The sequence below is a fragment of the Puma concolor genome, chromosome D3 (genome assembly GCF_028749965.1).
Source record: "Puma concolor isolate L17-30 chromosome D3, mPumCon1.1.hap2, whole genome shotgun sequence".
NCBI classification, from domain to species: domain Eukaryota; kingdom Metazoa; phylum Chordata; class Mammalia; order Carnivora; family Felidae; genus Puma; species Puma concolor.
Window position 1 is genome coordinate 4,555,791 of NC_141678.1, and position 20,078 is coordinate 4,575,868.

The 20,078-nt window shown below is 49.1% G+C and overlaps 1 long non-coding RNA gene across 1 annotated transcript in view; it reads right to left on the reverse strand.

The window, feature by feature from the left end:
• LOC147575246 (uncharacterized) overlaps positions 1-654 on the reverse strand; it is a 119,865-nt gene extending 119,211 nt beyond the window's left edge. Inside the window, exon 1 of the long non-coding RNA XR_015242171.1 lies at positions 571-654. This is a non-coding gene — a long non-coding RNA (uncharacterized LOC147575246). The remainder of the gene's footprint in view (positions 1-570) is intronic.
• Between the last annotated feature and the right edge of the window lie 19,424 nt (positions 655-20,078).

Consider the following 20,078-nt stretch of genomic DNA (forward strand, 5'->3'; position numbering starts at 1 on the left):
GATCCGCGGGGGCTCCCCAGTCCCAGTGTGACGAGCTGCGGTACGAATGCGGGGGTCAGGATGTGATCCTGTGTTTTGCGGACGGAGGTTCACGTAACTTGCCCCACTTCCTGGAGCCTAAGTGCCACAATGTGGTCGGTGTGGAGTGGGGGTAGACCCCATGGAAACCGTTTGGGGGGGGACAGTAAACACTTCCCCTTAGTCATGCCCCCTCCTCACTTCTGGGAACAGAAGCTGGTCTGGTTCCAGGTGCTTCCCAAGGTTCCGGGTAAGGCTTCTGAAGATCCTGGAACGGACTAATTTGTCCCAAACCCCTGTCCCCATCCAGGGGAAGGGCCGCCCTGAGCCCCGCAGAGGCACTGCTGGTGGCATCAGCGCCCCCGCCAGAGTTCCCCAACAAACCCCAAATTGGGGCTGCCCCGCCCGCCGCAGGGCCGCACGACAGACGCCCGCTCCAGCTTCATCTGTGCCCAGCAGCGCGCCAGCGCCAGGCACCGCGCCGCGCACATCCCCGGGAGGTGGGCCTGGAGCGCTCCCTCAGACCCCAAGTTTTCGCCGCCCGCTCTGTACCTGCGGGGTGGTCCTCGCTCCAGCGGCTCCAGCTCCAGCAGCTGCTGGCGCTCGGATCCCTGCAACTTTTCTCCAGCTTCCGGGGCCGCCCCGCCTCCCGCCTCCGCCCCGCCCACCTGCGCCCCGCCCCGGCCCCGCCCGGGTCCCACCCCGACCCCGCCCACCTGCGTCCCGGCCCTGCCCCGGTCGCAGCCCCCGCCCCGCCCGCCTGCGCCGTAGCCCCGGCCCCGCCCCTGCCTCAGGTTTCACCCCGCCCACCTGCGGGGCGCCCCGCCCCTCGGCCACGCCCATCTGCGTTCCGACCCGCCCCGGTCGCAGCCCCCGCCCCGCCCACCTGAGCCCGAGCCCCGGCCCGGCCACTGCCTCAGATTTCACCCCGCCCACCTGCGTTCCGACCGGCCCCGGGCCCAGATCTCGCCCCGCCCACCCGCGCCACAACAAGGCGACCCTGGTCCCATCCGGGTCCCAGATCTCTCCCCGCGCCCCTGTGCCCAGTCCCTAGGCCGACCCCACGCGAAGTGAAGGTAGAGAACGCGAGCCCTCCAGGCGCGAGGCGCGGCGGGGAGAATTCCTCTAGGCCGGATGCAGTTTCCGATGATAGCAGAGAATTACTGTCTTGAAGGAATGATGCTAATTCCCCGTTGTCCACTTTGGTGTCTGCTGCAGACAGGACCCAGGGGAGAAGTCCGGGGGGCCTATTGCCTGTGGCGCCCTATAGCGACAGGGACGCTTATTTTTGCAGCCTAAAGGGCTGGAGGATTTTCGTTGTTGTTGTTTAATCATAGGAAATATTTTTGGCCTCTCAAGATCAGTGGGAAATAAAATAGATCCCATTATTCCTGGCTGAAGGCTCGGGGCCCGCTTCACCGTCCCTCCTGTCAGAAAAGGTAATATTTTAAAAGCCAGAAAATGTGTCCCCTTCACTGTCACTCCCTGAAGTGCTATATTTTTGCAGGTTTATGATTTGCAGTTCCCCACACTCATCATTTCTTTCCTCTCCGGGGAGAATATCACCCTCCCAGCTGGAGAGCCAAATGCAGATCCCAGATCCACTACCAGGAGGGAGTAATCCCGGAGGTCCCCGCAGGCAGTGGGGGAGTGACTGACTGAGAGAAGCCCACTCCCTCCCCTGTAGGTAAAGACTTCTATCCCCCAGCCATCTATCCCCTAGGAGCTGGTATTACATCTATTAAATCCATTTAATCCTCACGGGCAACCCTGGGGTTTGCTGTTTTTCTTATCCTTTTCAAAAGGTCAGGGAATTTAGATACAGAGAATGTAACCCCTGTTTACAGAGCATTTGTTGAATAGGCAATTCGCTGTCTGTCATCCTGTTTATTTATTTGGGCATTGCGTATAGTCTGTCTTCAACTCCTGTGTCTGCCTTTCCTCCCATCCCAAATGTAAGCTCAACGTGGATACCTTCGTATTTGCCCCCCTCCCCGAATTCTCAACAACTTACACAGTGTGTCTCAAGTAAACAATCGTCAAATGGATGGATCTTGTGCATTTGTATACATAGCATCAGGGCCCATTCTACCGATGAGGGAATCTAGACGGAGAAATGGCAAGTGGAAATCACCTAACGGTAATATTTACTGAGCACTGGCTTCAAGTACAACATTATTTTAAATGTAATATTTGGGTGAAGCCCGTCTTCATGAACACCTGCGTGCGTGGGCTCTTGTTATACCCATTTCACAGGCAAGGAACTGAGATTTAAGGAGGTTCAATAAATTGCCCAAGGGTAATGCTTGCGTGTGTGGGAGCTGGGCTTCAGACAGAGCTAGCCTACCTTCAGAGCCCACGTTGGTAACCCCTTCATAGGCTCCTTTGTGCTAGGAAGTGCCTAGAAATCCCACAAAATCCTTTGCACCAAGTATCTTCATGACCTGTGTCGACTCTCCCTTCCTGGGTCACCCCTCTGTGTCGGGTCTTTTCAGCCAGATTTTTCTGCCTTGAAGAAAAGGAGAAACGTTGGTTTCTCACTTCTACTGCGCAGTGCGGGAAAGCATCCCCAAGCAGTTTGTTCTCAGGGGTTGAAGCCTATCCTGACATCAGTCCTTGTGGACATCCCTGTCCCCACAAGGGAAGCTCACTCGGCTTCTCTGAGTAAGACTCGGGCAGCTTTTGTCTGAGCATCAGCTTTTTATGATCGCCAACCAAATGCCCTCCCATTCCTCAGCCTGTCTCCGCTGGGTGACAGCTTAAAGCTCAGGGTTTTGCCAGTTTCAGAGCACCAAATGTCTACCCACGACCTTCCATTCTGGGTTCCAGGTCAGGAAATCACCCATCTAGTGTCAAAGATTGTGTAATAGAGCTTTTGTGACAATGGAGTTGAGTCATCACCCCGACGTTCCCTGTAGCGTGAGAGCCGACATTCATGACAGTGAGGCCCTTCTGATGAACTGGTCTTCAATACATTAATTCATTGAAACCTCACAACAACCCCACCAGGTTACTGTTTTTCCTCATCTTTTTTTGAAGGGGAAAGAATGTAGAGACAGGAGTCTTATTTGTAACAACCGGCAATGAGAAGGCACGGAGTTCAAACTCGGGCAATTTGGTCGCAGAGTCCGCGTGTGAAACCACGCCGCTGGCCTGCATCTCTAAGGTTCTTCCTTCAGGCCAGGCACCTGAGCTGGGAAAACCTCTCTTCGGTGTTTCCCTTCACTTCCGCACTCCCCAAACCCCTCTGGCTGCCAAGGGCGTGCGTGTTTCTCCCACGAAGCAATTCTCCAATTCTCTGTTGACCCAGGTGGATGTGCGTCCGGTCCCGCACGGCAAGGGCTCAGTCCCACAAGACCACCCCCGTCAAGACGCCCATCACAAGTCCCGATTGTCACCTGTGCTACTGGCCAACCAGCTCCTCCTCAGTGGTTCCTGAAACCCTCTCCGAGGAGTCGATAATTTCCCTGAGCTGCTGCTCCCAGAACTCGGGAAGACAGTAACTTACTAGGTTACCAGTCCATCACAAAAGGCCATAACGCAGGGCGACCGGCTGGAAGAGACACAGAGGGCAAGGTAGGTGGGAGAGGATGAAGAGTTTCCACGACCTCCCAGGCGTGCCGAAATCCCAGCCCCTCTGTGTGTTCACCAACCCGGAAGCTCTCAGAACCCTTTGTTCTAGGGGTTTTTATACAGGCTTCTTCCCACAGGCATGATAGACCATCAACTCAATTTCCAGCCCCTCTCCCCTCTCTGGGGTGGAAATTTCTAGGGTTCTAATCATGGCTTGGTGTCTCTGGTGACCAGCCCCCATCCAGGGGCTCACCAAGAGTCACCTCATTAGAAGAAAAGACATTCGTACCCAGCAGGAAATTCCCAGGGATTTAGGAAGAGGGAGTCAGGAACTGGGGACAAAGACCCAAAAATTTATATATCTAATTATATCACAGTATCACAGGAAACAATCCTAATCTATCCAAAAGTACTGCTTTTGTAAGCCCATTTTTTCTGTCTCACACCCTTGCATTTAATGCACCTCAGTGCCTTAGCACAACCACGGTGCTTTGTTACAACCGCCTTACCGATTTTGCAATCAAACGATGATACCTGTTTAGTATATATCACACGCAGAACCCCAAATTTGCAGGTGGAAACACAAAAAGGAGATCGTGTCATGAAGGACCTAGTGTAACCCCAAGGATAGTAGACAGAATAATGCCCTCCAAAGGTGTCCCTGTCCTGATCCCTGAAGCTAGAGAATATGGTTCCTCTCTTGGCTAAAAGGATCTGCCCAGGAAATTAAGATTGAGGACCTGAAAGCAGAGACGTGGTCCCGGATTATCACACGGGCAGTTGCAAGTGGACAGAGGAGGGCAGGAGAGTAAGAGTGTGGAGTGATGCTATGACAGGAGAGGATGCATCCAGAAAAGACTCTAAGTGTGAAGGCTTGTGCAGTTGGTGGCTTTGAAAACGGAGCGGGGCAGGGGGGAGAGGGGGACACAGGCCAAGGAACGTGGAGCCCTCTAAGAGCTGGGACCAGCCTTCCTTCAGCAAAGATATGGCGACTTCAGTCCTAAACCACAAGGAACCAGAGACAAACAACAATGTGAACGAGCGAGGAAACGCAGTTTCCGCAGAGCCTCCGGAAAAGAACACAGTCCCAATGACGCCTGGCTTTCAGCCTCACGAGACTCCCAGCGGGGGAACAGCCGAGCCCAGCAGGCTTCTGAACGTACAAAGCTGCGTGACAGTGAGTCTGTGTACAGCAGAGCCCAAAACCCCCCTGTCCCAACGCACTGTCTTTATTACCCAGGACAGGCTGGGTCACCCCGGGACGAGAAACGACCCAACCATCTCAGGGGCGTGAAGGAACACAGTTCGGTCCCCGCTTTTGCTTCGTGTCCCCTGCACATCAGCTGAACGCTCTGCCCTGGGTCCTCCTCTCTGGAACCCAGGCGGATGGAGCAGAGAATGTGCCAGGAGGAGAGAACATCATGCGCTGGCCACTGGAGCTTCTGCCCTGATGGGACCCACATGGTTTCCACTCACGTTTCTTTGGCCAAAAGATGTGGCACAGAGAATACTCAAGTGTTGTTAAAATCACTCTGCACGCGTTTGTTATTGAGCACGTGCTAGGAGGGAGAGAATTGCACACACACTATGTCATCCTAGTTACTGTCCTCTCTGTCCCGCTGGAGTGATCGCAGAGGCTTGAGAGAAGTAACAGGCACCTCTTGGATAAAGCGTTTGGAGCTGGGTTGTTTTGGGTTTTTTTTTTTTTTTTAATCTTTATTTATTTTTGAAGGAGAGAGAGACAGAGGGTGAGTGGGGAGGGGCAGAGAGAGAGGGAGACACAGAATCGGAAACAGGCTCCAGGCTCCGAGCTGTCAGCACAGAGCCTGTCGCAGGGCTCGAACTCATGAACTGCGAGACTATGACCCGGGCCGAAGTCGGACATTTAACTGACTGAGCCACCCAGGTGCCCAGGAGCTGGGTTTTCAAGTAAAAGGGCAGCGAGCATCGCAATGCCCGGGGGAGTCAAAGTTCTGCCTCCTTGATCCCTTAACTTCACGTAGTACATTCCAGACCCTCCAGGATTTCCTGTGTGCCTCAAGAGTAGCCGTTCTGTTCTATCTTGAGCCTAAGCATGCCTGGGTTAGTCTTCTTCCTGTGCGCATGGCCAGCATGGATGCAGGTCCTTGAACCTGAGCTTGGTTGATGACACTGCTGGTATTTGGGACGGTACAACCAAATGACAGGGGGAGACATGGGTTGTGATAGTAACACGGAGCTATTTCATCAGCCGTGCGTCTGCCCCCCCTTGTTATCCGAGATACTAAATATCATCCTTCAAGCCACGTCACTGACTTTTCTGTGACGGAGCCCAGTCCGCAGACGCAGGACTACTTAGACCTAGGCTCAGCCCAGCTCCGCGGCTCACTGTGCGTGTGAGTTTGAGCGGGCCACGAGTCCACACTGGCTCTCTTTCCCTTGTGTCTGTAAAGTGGCTGTCTAACCCCAGACAACCTCTAAGCACCGTGTGAGTTCTAACATTTTACTCTCTCAGAGTTTAACTCATTCCGTCTCCAGGATTAAAGCACACTGGATTTTTCTGTCATCAGGACCCAATTTGGAGGGAGTCGAGGTGCAAGAAGGGGCAGCTGTCGTTCTCCGGGACCTTTAAACAAGATGCCTCGCTTAACCCATTGGAGTAACCCCAGCAGGTGTTGTGACATGTCCCATTTTACAGACATTATCATCAAGGCCCAGGGAGGGTTAGTCAGTTGTCAAAGGGCACACCGCTGGACGGAGCAGGACTTGGAACCCAGGTCTGGCTGAATCCCAACACCTGTAGGAAACTCCTGTTTCCCTCCCTGGGAGAGCAGGAAAGGGATGGCCTTTCTCTAAGACCTTAGTGAGACTTGTTTTTTTACACTGTGGCCATTTTCAGATTTCACTGTATTTGTAAAGTTTTTGCACACCCAGATGTTTGGGATGACAGAGAATTAAAGAGCCGTTGACATCTAGGAAGATTCCTAGTCCCCATGTCAAATGTACATTCTTGCAAGGAGACTGAGTCACTGTGAGACACTCAGCCTGTCTACACAGCATCCGCTCCCTCCTCTTCAGAGATTGGACTTGATATAATACTTCTCATCAGCACTAAATTCAATCAGGCCGTTCAGCCTCCTGATAATATTGCCAGAAGACGCAATTCATAAGCTCTGGAGAGGTGACTCAGGACTTGATTGATTTAATCCGGTGAATAAATCACACTGTCTCAGTGCCTTTGTAAGCGGGATCCATTGTGTTTGGCTTTTCCATAATAAAAAGAGGCATAAGGCTCCGATGGAAGTGTCTAAGTAATTTTAAATATGTGTTTGAACTCCTAAGTCATGAATTCATCTTCTTCGATTCACCCACACATTTGCCAGGAACCTTATCACAAACGTGAGCTGGATCCTGAGAGAAGTCAAGATGGCCACAGAGATGATACAGCTACAGCAACTGTATGTCTTGCTCTGGAGATCCTAACCTCTCCTTTGTCTCCGGTTTTGGGAATCCAGGACATCTGGCTTCGACTTGCATAGATATGAAGTAGGAACCCATAGACCACTCGGAAGATGTTTTCTCCGATACTGCGGAATACAGCAGAAACTTCAGAGTTGAAGGTCCCAGGTTCTGCAGAAAGGTCCAGAGATGCCTCTTTAATTTCACCACCAAAACAAAACCCGAGGGCCCTTTCTCGAACACAAAGGGAAGTCATTAGATCTCGTCACCCTCCGGAGCCTGCTTTAATGAAATGAGAATCAGATCAGACTCAACTTGCCCTGACAGGTCAGGGGCAGGAGGAAACTCTATCACCTGTGCGACCTCGTTAGGCTCCTCGCTGGCGAAGGGACAGAATAAGGTGATGCCTTTTGCTGTGAGGGTCGGTGCTCTGAATTCACATGCACGCGGGAAGCAGAAGAGGAGACACGGAGAGGCGTCATTACCACGGGCGAGAGGGAGCTGGGTGGTGAAGCTGGAGCCCCTGATGCCGGTGAGAAAGGCATCCTCCTTCTCACTTCTCCTGGGTTGTGCCCTTCGATGCTGAGAACCCTGGAGCCCAGGGGAAATCGCCTCTGGCTGCCTGGTCTACCTCCGATTGAGGAATCATGGGTGCACTTGGGAGGGATTAAAACATCCGTGGAAGATCGGAAAGAGCCACATCCAGGGTATCAGGTGGGATTTGGCAGAATGAGCAGAACCGTTCACTAGAGTTAGCTTGAACAAAGAAGGGCTGCTCGACTCACATAACAAGGGCGGTGGAGGTAGGGAGCCCAGGATGTGTGTCGTGTCCCAGTTTTATCGCAGGACCCAGGGCCGGTCCATTTTGTGTTCCCATCGCCATCAGGGCCGTTGCATCCTGGTGGCAACATGGCTGTTGCACCTCCAGGTGTGACGCCCGTGGCCCGTGCAGGTGGAAGGGGGAAGGGCCAGAGGGCAGCAAGCCTGCCTCTGCAGGAGCCCACATCCAGGAGGGAGTAGATCCAGAACACAGGCGTTTGACACAAAAATTCCCAGTGCTTACTTGTGAAGTCAGTTTTTGATCCCAAAGACTAGGAAAGACTGGGTGGAGGAAAGGGGGTCAGAAGGAAGGACAGGGGCTGAGACTAGAAGGGGAGGGATGGGGGGGGCGCTGGGGATGAGCCCTAAGTCATCTGCAGCACATCGACCCCTCCATTCTGGACTTCCCTTGAGTAGGGGACTTTCTGTGGATGTCACCCCACACAGACGCAAACAGACACCGGAAACAGAGTGCAGGGTCTGGGCAATCTTGGGGGCATGCTGGGGGTGAGAAGAGAAAAACACCTCACCCACTGACCAAAGTGGAAATTTTACCTGAGCCTGGACAGGGCAGGGGGGCACCTCCACAGTTACGTGTACTTTGCAGGGAGATTTCACCTGCCCCGAACAATGGCGATGTCAGTTACCACGGTTACTTTCACAGGGTGGTTTTGAAGAAAGAGAAAAGTCAAAGTTCACAGAAAAGTCACAAGTGCTGTTCCAACAGAAGATCTCCATTAAGGAAATTTAAAAAAAGAAAAAAGAAAGAAAAAGCTGGTTCCGGGTTGCCTGGATGGCTCAGTCAGTTAAGCTTCTGGCTCTTGATTTCAGCTCAGGTCATGATCTTATGGTTGGTGAGTTCAAGCCCCACGTTGGGCTCCTCACTATCAGTGTGGTACCAGCTTGGGATTCTCTCTCTCTCTCTCTCTCTCTGTCTCAAAAATAAATAAACTTTAAAAAAAAATCTGGTTCTTCCCTACTGTCGACAGAGTTGATGAAGTGGTTCTGAGAAGATCGTGCTGACTTTAGGGAACAGTGATTACAAATTACCATTAATTCATCCTAAACAAAGCCTGTTCGCTCAAGTAGGTCAAATGGCTTTCCTAAAATCTTACTCCGTCTTTAGAAAACCCTCCGGTTGTACAAGAAATAACGATTCCAGTGTGTAATCCCTGGGATCTGGGTAAGTAATTCTTACCGGATGAGAATTTTAATTAACGGGAAAAGGTTCAAAATGTGCATCAGTATTCTAGGACAGTGATCATCCTGGGCTGTCAGATGTGGGCTCTCCGGGAGGTCCAGAGGCACAGAAGGAAGGTGGGAAATCAAGCAGGTGAATTAGCATTCTTGACACTGGTCATAATGTTAAAGACAACCAAAATGGCAGAGTAACTTTCCGGCCTGACTGCAGATTCCTTCTCCGCTCCCCAAAACGGAAACACAACAGTCATGAAAATAGATTTGACCGTTCTTAGTCTTTGAATTGGCGTTGCGGGTGGTGAATACTCTCTCTTTTGTCTGATGCTGAGACCTTGGCAACTTTATGAGGTAGCACCGATTCATAACAAATTGCTCCCCCCAAGTCCCGTCTCCTTCCACCTTGTGACATCGGCTCTCAGTCCAGAAGCCCGTCGTCTAAGAGAGCCCCACAAAACGATGCCATAAAGGCAGGCAGCTGTGTGTTCCTTCCATATGGAGACTTTTGACACGAAAGGGGCAAGTTACCTGCTCCCTCCCACAGACCACTGTACAAAGTGTAAACAGACGTAGGATGATCACTGTAGACACTTCTCTTCAAAAGGAAGGAAACCGAGAGTCCCTGATCTACTGTAGTAACTCAAAAATAGAGCCAGGAAAACACTGGAAGTTTCTTGATATTAGAGCTCAAAGGCCTGGGAATAATTCTCTCATGACTCTCAGTTTCACTCTCTGAGTGGAGAATACATGAAAACAAAACAAAACAAAACAAAACCAAAACCAGACATGTTATTTGCTGCTGAATTTTTTTTTCTTGGCTGGTTTCCTACCTGTAGAATTTGGGGGATCCATATGCTTTCTTGCATTTTATTGTCTGTATTTCTTTAAGTTCAAGCGAGTGGTTTTTCCTGCTGATAAAATTCTCTCAAACTCTTTGTGGACCTCCTGTGAATCACACTGGGGCTCACGCCATTTGATAAAAGCCACAACAGTGAGCCTCTTTGATATGATATAATCTTACACACTTTGATTGTTCTATTTAGAGGCAGATGTGAAGTCTCTCTACAGAGCCTTTTCTGAACGATTGAATAATTCTCCAAGGCACCCTCTTTGAACTTCCTAAGATTTTAACAAATATCTTACGATCAAACCCTCACTTTCATTTCAAGACAACATTTTCCTGCTAGTGCTCTGGATTTCTTCCTTGCTTGGGAATCATTGCTTAATTTTAGCGTCGTTTGCCATTGGGAGAAGCTGAGAATTTTCAAAACCACTGACTGTCTCTTTTGTTATTGGTCTTTTTCATCACACACTGTACTGTAAACAGCACTTTCAGTGCTTTGCTAGAGAACGTCCTAGGCTAAATCTCCAAGTTCGTTGGACACAGTTTCTACTTTCCGGAGTATTGCAGGTGCCGTGAGGTTTCTGCCTCTACATAACGAGACCCTCTCTGTTCTTGTTTTTTAGTATGTTCCTCACCCAGCGGGAACCTTCCCTGCCATTGTCCTCAGCATCCAGAACCAGATTTCTGCGGTCATCTACTCAGGCGATGTGAGCTTTCTCTGACAGGCTTCTTATCTTCACGGACTCTGCCCACCGCCTGGCTCCAACCCACCCCTGAATTCGTAGGTTTCGGTGGGGACAGTACTACACTTACAAGTACTAAAATATTCATTTCGTGATTGTTTCGTAGAAACAGAGCACAGAATGGGGTGTGGGGTCCGAGGGGCGGGGGCAGGAAGTAGGAAGATGTTGGTCAAGGGTACAGCGTTTCAGTTATAAGATGAACCAGTGTCCGAGATCTGACGTCCCGCAGTGTGACTATAGTTAATGGTACTGGATTGTACACTTGAAATTTGCTGAGAGTAGATCTTAAATGTTCTCAACACACACACACACACACACACACACACACACACACACACAACAAGAGGAGGAAAGGAAAAGTAAATGACAACCATGTGAGGTGAACGGATACGTTCGTTAGCTGGATTCTGGTGATTATTTCACAATGTGCGTGTATATCAAAACATCAAGTTGTACGGCTTAAATATGTACAATTTTTGTCAATTACACTTGGATCAAGATGGAGGGAAATTACCTCAAATTATAATAGCTTAAGACGGCAACCATTTATCATCTCTTGATTTCTGTGAGACAGCTTAATTGGTGGCCTGTGACTGAGGTCTGTGACAAGGGTGTAATCAAGCCGTGGTCCAGGATTCAATCACCTCAGGACTGGATGAAAGGTCTGCTCTCTCGCTAGAGTTCTGCTCTGAGGAAAAGCAAGCTTCCAGTTCCTAAGCTGCCCAGGGAGAAAGCTCCCGTCGCAAGCCACTGATGTCTCTGGCCAACAGCCGGTAGGGACTTGCCAACAGCCATGTACAATTAAAACTTGGCTCGAGACAGAGCTGGAAGGTCACACTCGGAGGAGGATGAGTTCACTTGGCCACTGCAAGGAAGCGTGGTTGCCTGAGATTTCGTAGCAGATGAAAAACAATCAAATGACACTGGAACGAGGGAGAAACAGAAGCAATGGAGTTACTGGGGCCTCCCTGCCAGTGTCCCGGTGTCCCCCCCCAAGGGACCGGAGCCTCTCAGGCCAGAGTCTCGGGCTGCTCCCCTATCGCAGAAATGCATGAAGTATAAAAGAAGCATTATAGGCTGGGGTCCTAGTAGGAAACAGGTGCACCATCCAACCGGCTCCTTTGAAGACAGTTAAATCAAGGCAGGAGCAGTGTTTACTTACTTTTTTATGTTTACATATTTATTTTGAGAGAGAGAGAGAGAGAGAGAGAGCAGAGGAGGGGCAGAGAGAGAGGGAGACAGAAAATCCCAAGCAGGCTCTGCGTTGTCAGCACGGAGCCCGACCTGGGGCTCGAACTCACAAACAGTGAGATCACGACCTGAGCCGAAATCAAGAGTCGGATGCTCAACTGACTGAGCCACCCCGGCGCCCCAGGAGCAGTATTTATTGCAACCGAATAAATACCGACGACAGGGCTAGTGAGAGTGGCGAGCGTATGTGCCTCCCGTGTCTCGAGAGGAGGAGGGAGGAGGAGTTTCTAGAACCAGGAAGTGGTGGCTGCAGGGGTGAGGCCATCTGACAGTAGCCCTGGCCTTTGGCAGAGGGACACGGAATGCCCCCCTTGACCTGAACGGAGCGAACTGGAGACGCCAATCCCGACGGCCTGGCCGTCATTCACCGGCATGAGAGGCAGAACCGTCCAAGCTTCGCCGTGAACGTGGCTGGAAGTCAAGGCTCCCGGGGAGAGAACGTAGCCCCCCTGTCGTCCAGGGTCAAGTGATACCCCTGCACCCAGACCCACCTCCACCTCAGCCCGTCTCTCCTGCACCAAACACACTCGGAAAATAAAAATCACATGACTCCCAAAAGGTCGACCTTTGCTTTCCTCCCTAAATTATTCTGACTGACGTATTTTGGTCATACTTTCTTATGATCCCAAACCTGGATTTTGAAATATCTAGTGTCCGCCTTTAAAAAATACACACGAACAGGGCGCCTGGGTGGCTCAGTGGGTTGAGCCTCTGACCTCGGCTCAGGTCCTGATCTCAGGGTTCATGGGTTCGAGCCCCGCGTCGGGCTCTGTGCTGACAGCTTGGAGCCTGCTTTGGATTCTGTGTCTCCCTCTCTCTCTGCCCCTCCTCTGCTTGTGCTCCGTCTCTGTCTCTCAAAAACAAACAAAAAAAATTTTTTTAATAAATAAATAATACACACAAATCTCATACTTCCTGAATTCACTACTGTCTTTAGAGCATATTTCCAATGAAAATTTGAGTCTGTTGCCACAAACCAAGCATTTTCATCAAGTTTTAATAAAGGCTTAAGAGGACATTTGAGATGAACGTGTGAAGGATACTATTTTCCAAAGCTTGATGACTGCTCGTGAAATCAGGCAGTAGTGACAGGAATTAGATTGGGGGAAAAAAAAAAAGATTGAAATTTGGTGTGTGCCTATCTGGTCTGGAAAGATAGACTCAGTCGCTTAAGTGTCCAACTTCAACTCAGGTCATGATCCCACGGTTCGTGGGTTCAAGCCCTGCATCGGACTCTGTGCTGACAGCTCGGAGCCTGGAGCCTGCTTGGGATTCTGTGTCTCCCTCTCTCTCTGCCCCAACCCTAGTTGCACTCTCTCTCTCTTTCTCTCTCTGTCTCTTCTGTCTCTGCCCCTCCCTTGCTTGTGCTCTGTCTCTTTCTGTCTCTCTCTCTCAAAAAATAATCATAGGAAAGAGAGAAAGAAAGAAAGAAAGAAAGAAAGAAAGAAAGAAAGAAAGAAAAGAAGGAAAGAAAAAAGGAAAGGAAGAAAGACAAAACCTATGGCATGACGGCCTCTCTATGCTTAGTGTTTCTTTACAGAATGTCTTGGGGTTTTGAGTTTCAATTCAGCAGACTAAGTAAAACAAATGCCTGATTAGGAAGCATTTTCCTAGACAGCGCTCTTTAAAAAAGAGATGTTTGCAACAAAAACACTGATAATCAGGCCCACGTCCCTGTTGAAATCAATGAGAAGAGAGATCTCTAATACTCGCATCAGCAGGGCATGGGCTGGGAAGCTAGTTTGAAATCTCCAAATGTTTTCATAAAGGCAGGGATCAGACTCTGGGTCACCCATATTCTCCCTAGTTTTAATTTATTTCAAAAAAGAATTATTCCATCAATTCAGAAAGCCCTCATGGCTTCAGATACTCTTTTCCTGAATTGCAGCACGCACGGTTAGGGAGCTATTTGGTGCCGTGTCCAATTGTAATTATCCTTGAATCAGAGATATCATTTTAGTCTGGAATGAACGTATGCGCAGTAAGATGAATGAGTCCCCAGCTGGGTCCAACTTTGAAAAGACTTTCAGCGTGGAAGCTTGCATTCGGAGAATTAATGAAGACAGTGATGGTTTATTCACATTCCAAAAGAGACACCCTTTCTTTCTTTCAGGGTGAGCCCTCCTGGTCCGCAGCATTGTATTTCCTTACAGATCATGAGCTATAAAAGTCCGGCCCGATGCGGATGCTCAAGTGGTGCTGAATGGAATTTAAAAGCCAGGTTGTGGGAGCATATGGCAAATACAAAGCTAACGTGTTAAGTTTGCGTTGGAGATTCAAAGACAGAGGCCACATTGTCCGCTAACGTGCAAAGAAAGGAATGGGATTTATCAGAATTATGTCCCAAAGCTGTGTCTGTGGCATAAAATGCCTTTGGGCTTCTCTTTGGAAGGAACGCGGATATTCAAAGGAGGTCTGTCTCCGGGCATTTTTCGTTGTTGCCCACCCCCCAAAACGGAGAAACGGGTGGAGAGCCTGGGGAACCTTCCACAAGGGTCTAGGAGCACAGACTGCATATAGGGTGTGGCTCCGCAAGCCCCTCCCCCTCCATTCTTTTGCCCCCTCTCCCCTCTTCCCTCAGTCCGACCCCCTGTCTGATCCTCAACCTGTATCGCTTTTCCTTTGGTCAGGTTGCCACTTACCTATTATTTCACACATCGTCCACGAATCACATGTCAGCAAAAATCACTGTAGTGGAAATGTCCCCCATGCTGGAGATGACCAAAAGGCCTCCCGAAGAGGGCACGCGCCCTCCATTGGCACAACACACTCAGTGGGTAAGGGGACCGCCAACGTGGCTTCCAGCACGATCGTGCCATGATTGTCCCTTCTAAACCGTAATCTGACGCCGTCTGAAGTGAGGATAGTCTTCATTTTGCTATATATTCAGGCACGGGAGGAAAGACTATAAAAATAACCTTATTTTAAAATGTTAAGCATCCAAGTCTCCATTGTGGAAGCTATTTCAAGTTTCCCACACACTCCCCAAGAACTCTCTTCTAGACCGGGGGACGTGGAAATAAAAGGAGAGTAGACAGGGGCGCCTGGGTGGCGCAGTCGGTTGAGCGTCCGACTTCAGCCAGGTCACGATCTCGCGGTCCGTGAGTTCGAGCCCCGCGTCGGGCTCTGGGCTGATGGCTCGGAGCCTGGAGCCTGTTTCCGATTCTGTGTCTCCCTCTCTCTCTGCCCCTCCCCCATTCATGCTCTGTCTCTCTCTGTCCCAAAAATAAATAAACGTTGAAAAAAAAAAAAATTTAAAAAAAAAAAAAAAAAAAAAGGAGAGTAGACAAAGCTACGCAAGCAGGAGCCATCCAGGGTCGTCTGAGGAGAGGGTTGCCAGATTTAGAAAATATAATACAAGGCACTCAGATCATTTTGAGTTTCAGTGGAACAACAAATGATTTTAGTGTAAGTATATCCCATGCGACATTGGGGGTATACTTATACTAAACAAAAGTCTTTGTTGTTTATATGAAATTCAAATTTAACTAGGTGTGCTATAGTGTGCCTAACAATCCTACTGAGGGTTAACTAAGGAGTTGACAAACATGTGTGCTTAGTAAATGCTAGTTTCTTTTCATCCATTTAGTATTCCTTGCAGGACAATCTGGAAGTTTATTTCCTAGTCTCTAAGACATAATAGAGTAGAAAACACAGTCGTATTTCTTTAAGGAGATATTTATGGGGGGGGGGAATCCATATATTTTATGTCACACGTGGATGGAAAATGATTTTAAAATGGGATTGTAGGGAAAATGTACAGTGTTGCTTATGTAAATACAATATGCTATATATTGTATATAAGGGAACAGTTCTGGATTTGAAATAATAGTCCGCTAGTGTGGAGAAATTATAAAATCACATAGTCAAAAGAAATATATTGGCATCAGTGAATGAATAAACCGGAATACGGCACCAGAAATACCACAAATGTGCTAGTAAATTGGGTCTATTCCTTATCTTTATTATTATGAGGACAAATGCTAGTCTGGTAGTTCATAGAATATCGGTGGCCAGAAAGCAAGGTACCATATAAAATAAATGACAGTAGCATGAATTCCTATACTGCATTTGCAGTCAGGGTAAGTGAAGCAACAAAAACAGCAAAAATATAAATTTGAATCCATTCCCACCCAGGTTGTCAGATTAATGTAGACAAAACAAATATTTCGGCAAAAACAGAAGAATACACAGAGGAAAACAAAACAAACCTGATGAAATTCCAACGCTAGACTCACGCCTGCAGAAAAAATATTTTGCTGACAATTAGTAGAGGAAACACAAGGGAGAAAATGAATGGAATCTTGGGAAAACTAACTCGATCAAGAACTCACTGCAACTTCCATTATTATTTGAGGCATACACGGTGGAAGATTGTGGAATAGCTATAAATCAGACAGGTATGGGTAGTGACCCAAACCTCATCTCTAACCGTCTGGGCATCCCAGTTCTTATCGGGTTGATCAAAGACAAAACGTAGATGCAACAATAAGGATGATAAGTTAACCACCGATTTCTTAAGCCGGCCCTAGTTAAAATTATGGACAAAATCACAACAATTTCTAACAACTCTGAAAGCAACATTAAGAGGTCACATTAATAGTCACATAAGAGTGACTATTTAGATAAGTAAAGGGAAAAGCAAGCAAATATTTATACTCCATTACCATTGAAGTCAGATTAAATTTCTTTTTTATAAATTAGACTCATCTGTATCATGTCATCATTAATCCGAGTTTCTTTTTTTTTTTTTAATTTTTAACGTTTATTTACTTTTGGGAGACAGAGCACGAACAGGGGAGGGGCAGAGAGAGAAACACAGAATTGGAAGCAGCTCCAGGCTCCGAGCTGTCAGCACAGAGCCCGACGTGGGGCTCGAACCCACGAACCGTGAGATCATGACCTGAGCTGAGGTCGGACGCTTCACGACTGAGCCACCCAGGCTCCCCAATCCGAGTGTGTTTCTATTATAGAAAGGCAAATGATTTTCTTGCAATACGGACAAATTTATTTAATGATTATATGGACTTCATTTCTCTCTTTCATAATTCTCTTATTCGTTTTCATGAAAATAATTATTTCCCTTATTACATAAATGCCATTTGCGTTTCATTTGTCCTCGTATTTCTTAAAGGCCAGTTTCATGACTTAGCACTCCCAAAAGCGGCAGGGAGAGAGCTCTCTGGACACAGGAAGTTTTCAGAAATGTTCTTTGAGCCCATGCGTTGGTTTTAGTGCACATCTCTTAGGGGAATTACGTCATAAGAGGATATCAGCTGATCTAAGAGTATCTCTTCCTGGGTTCCACACCCTTCTACTCCTCCAGGGTTTCCTCTGGTGCTAACTGCGTCGCTCTCTACTCAGCACTCAAGCCATCACTCTGGAATCCACTCACGGATCCCCTTCCTCGCCCAATCCAACCACATCCTGCTGGCTCTACCCTGACGACATCATTCAAATCTCCCCACCTCACTGTCTCCAGTCCCAGCTACTGCAACCAAATCCACTCCTGCTTCCGTTCATCGATTCCCCTCGCATTACGGAAGAGGGACTGGAGGAACACAGCAAGATCCCATCCCAAGCTCTCTTGCTGGAAACCCTTCAACAGCTCACAGTCTGCTTTTAGGGTAAAGCCTTTGCCTCTGAGGCCCCGTGCAGTCCAGTCCCCAAGACCGTCTCACTCCCTCCCTGCTGTTGAGTGGAGAGTATAAAGGAACTCCAGAAAAGCATGAATAACAGCAGCGAATTAATGCAACAAACATCCGTTGAGTATCTATCACATGTCTGACCTGAATCCGGGTGCTCGAGATTCATTGGAAAGCAACTCCAGAGACATATAGTCCAGGACCCCCCACCTTACCTCACCTGTGTGTTACTCTCCTGAAATACCTCTACTATTCCAACGACCATGTGTTAAACACAGAGGTGCCATTACTGTCGATGGGAAGATTTTGGAACCCATTCCAAATACCACAATTAGCACCAACTGATTACCATAAACAGTAACACAAGGCACTTTTCCTTCCATAATGACTCTGTAATTGTCTCCATTATCTCTTTAAGTACTTTAGGGTGATTATATATTTAAGTCTATGTTCACAATCAAAACATAAACATCATACACAACGTTCGTATGCTTCAAGCTCTCGGGTCATCTCTTCTCCCCAAAGACAAATAAACCCAGTAGAACATTAAAGAAAACCCTTGAAACACACAAAGCAGATAATCCCCCTTGGCCGCGCAGGTGCACATCCCCCTGTGAGGAGCCAGCGGACCACCAGGGCTCTGACAGTCACCTCGCAGCTCCACACTGCTCTTGTCCTGGGTTGGGGGGCGGGGGAGGGGGTAGGGACACCCAAAGGTACCCTCAGAATGGGTGTGAGCAGATGTGTGTGTGTGTGTGTGTGTATGCGTGTGTGCCTGCGCCTGTGTTTCTGTCCGTGTGTGTGTGCATGCACTTCTGTGAGCGTGAGGGATGCATTAGGAAAGTGACCTCTCTCAGGTAGAATGTGAACGTTTTGAAGCCGTGACTTGCAACCAAGAAACCGTTTAATTGCTCTGTAAACAAACTGGCCTTGGAGGAGGAGAGAAGAGGGGAATGGGGGAGGGAAACAAGAGGGAGACATAGCCAGCCAGCAGGCAGGGGCTGGGTTAGAGAGGAAGGAGGAAAGACGAGGTTGGTTTGTTGGCCATGATGTGATGGAAATTCCACTTCTCTCCAAATACTCAGGGAAGTACACTATGCATACAAATGACGATAGTTGTTTTTCTTTCTTTTTCACTTTTGCCTTAAATAGAATTTGTATCTGCTCGCTGCAACCCGGAAGGAACCTTGAAGAAGAAATGTTTAATATAAAGATGTATTAACTATAGGGGTGCCTGGGTGGCTCTGTCAGTTAAGCATCCGACTCTTGGTTTCGGCTCAGGGCACGATCTCGGCTCAGGTCATGATCTCAAGGTTTCGTGGGTTCAAGCCCCACATCGGGCTCTGTGCTGACATTGTGGAGACTGCTTGGGATTCTCTCTCTCCCTCTCTTTCAAAATCAATGAATACACCTAAAAAAAGATTTCTTAACTATAACAGGAGATGGGAAATGGTGGGGAGATGGGGGTCATGGTGGGTTGGCTAGGAACGAGGACAGGGAATTGTGAGGAATGTAAGAACAGCGTCACTACCCTCAGGGCTGAGACAGAACCCACTCATCACCACTGCTGCAGATGAGGTCTTGCTGGAGAGGGCACAGCCAGACGGTATCCTGCTGGTGGAATTTGCTGGAAATCTATCCCCTGGATTTCTTGGGAAAACTGTCCTCTAGGATGCCAGGGAAAGCTACTCACCAGAGGCGATCCCCTACAAAAGCACAGGACAGGGAAACTGCTGGCACTTTCACCACGGTGACCATGGGCCAGCAGCCGCCCCGGGAGCCTGGTGCTTCAGGGGATAGAGGCGCCTCACAGCAAACTTGGCTGAAGGGGCTTCGGGGCCGCTGCTGGCCACCATGAACTGCACACAGTGGACCCTGGCCCCATACATTTCTTCCTCAATGTCCCTCTAGCACCCTCTGTTGCAAAAGCTTCCGTGTCAGCTAATAAAGGAAAAAACAAAGCAAAACACAAAGGGCTGAGATCCATTTTCACCGGCTGTGCTATAGCGGGGGCTCCGGAGAGACAGAACCTATTGGACATGCGGACATACGTAAGAGGAGATTTAGGGGCGCCTGGGTGGCTCGGTCGGTGAAGCATCCGACTTCGGCTCAGGTCATGATCTCACGGTTGGTGAGTTCGAGCCCCGCGTCCGGCTCTGTGTTGTCAGAGCAGAGCCTGCTTCAGATCCTCTGTCACCGTCTCTGTCTGCCCCTCCCTTGCTTGCTCTCCTGGTTATGGAGGTGGTCCCAGGAGCTGAGAGATCTGTGAGCAGCAGAACCAGAGAGCAGGTGATACAAGCTTGAGAGCCAGGCGCTGGGGTGTCCAAGGGCGGGGGATGGGCGCCCCAGCAGGTGTCCAAGGGCGGGGGATGGGCACCCCAGCTCTAGCAGAGACACAGAGCTCACTCTTCTTCCACTCTGACCCGTTTGAGCCGTCAGAGGACTGGGCGATGTCCGTCCACACTGGTGACGATGATCTTCGTCCCTCAGTCTCCTGAATCAAACCCTAATCTCCTCCAGAAACCACTTCACAGACACACCACAGGTAAC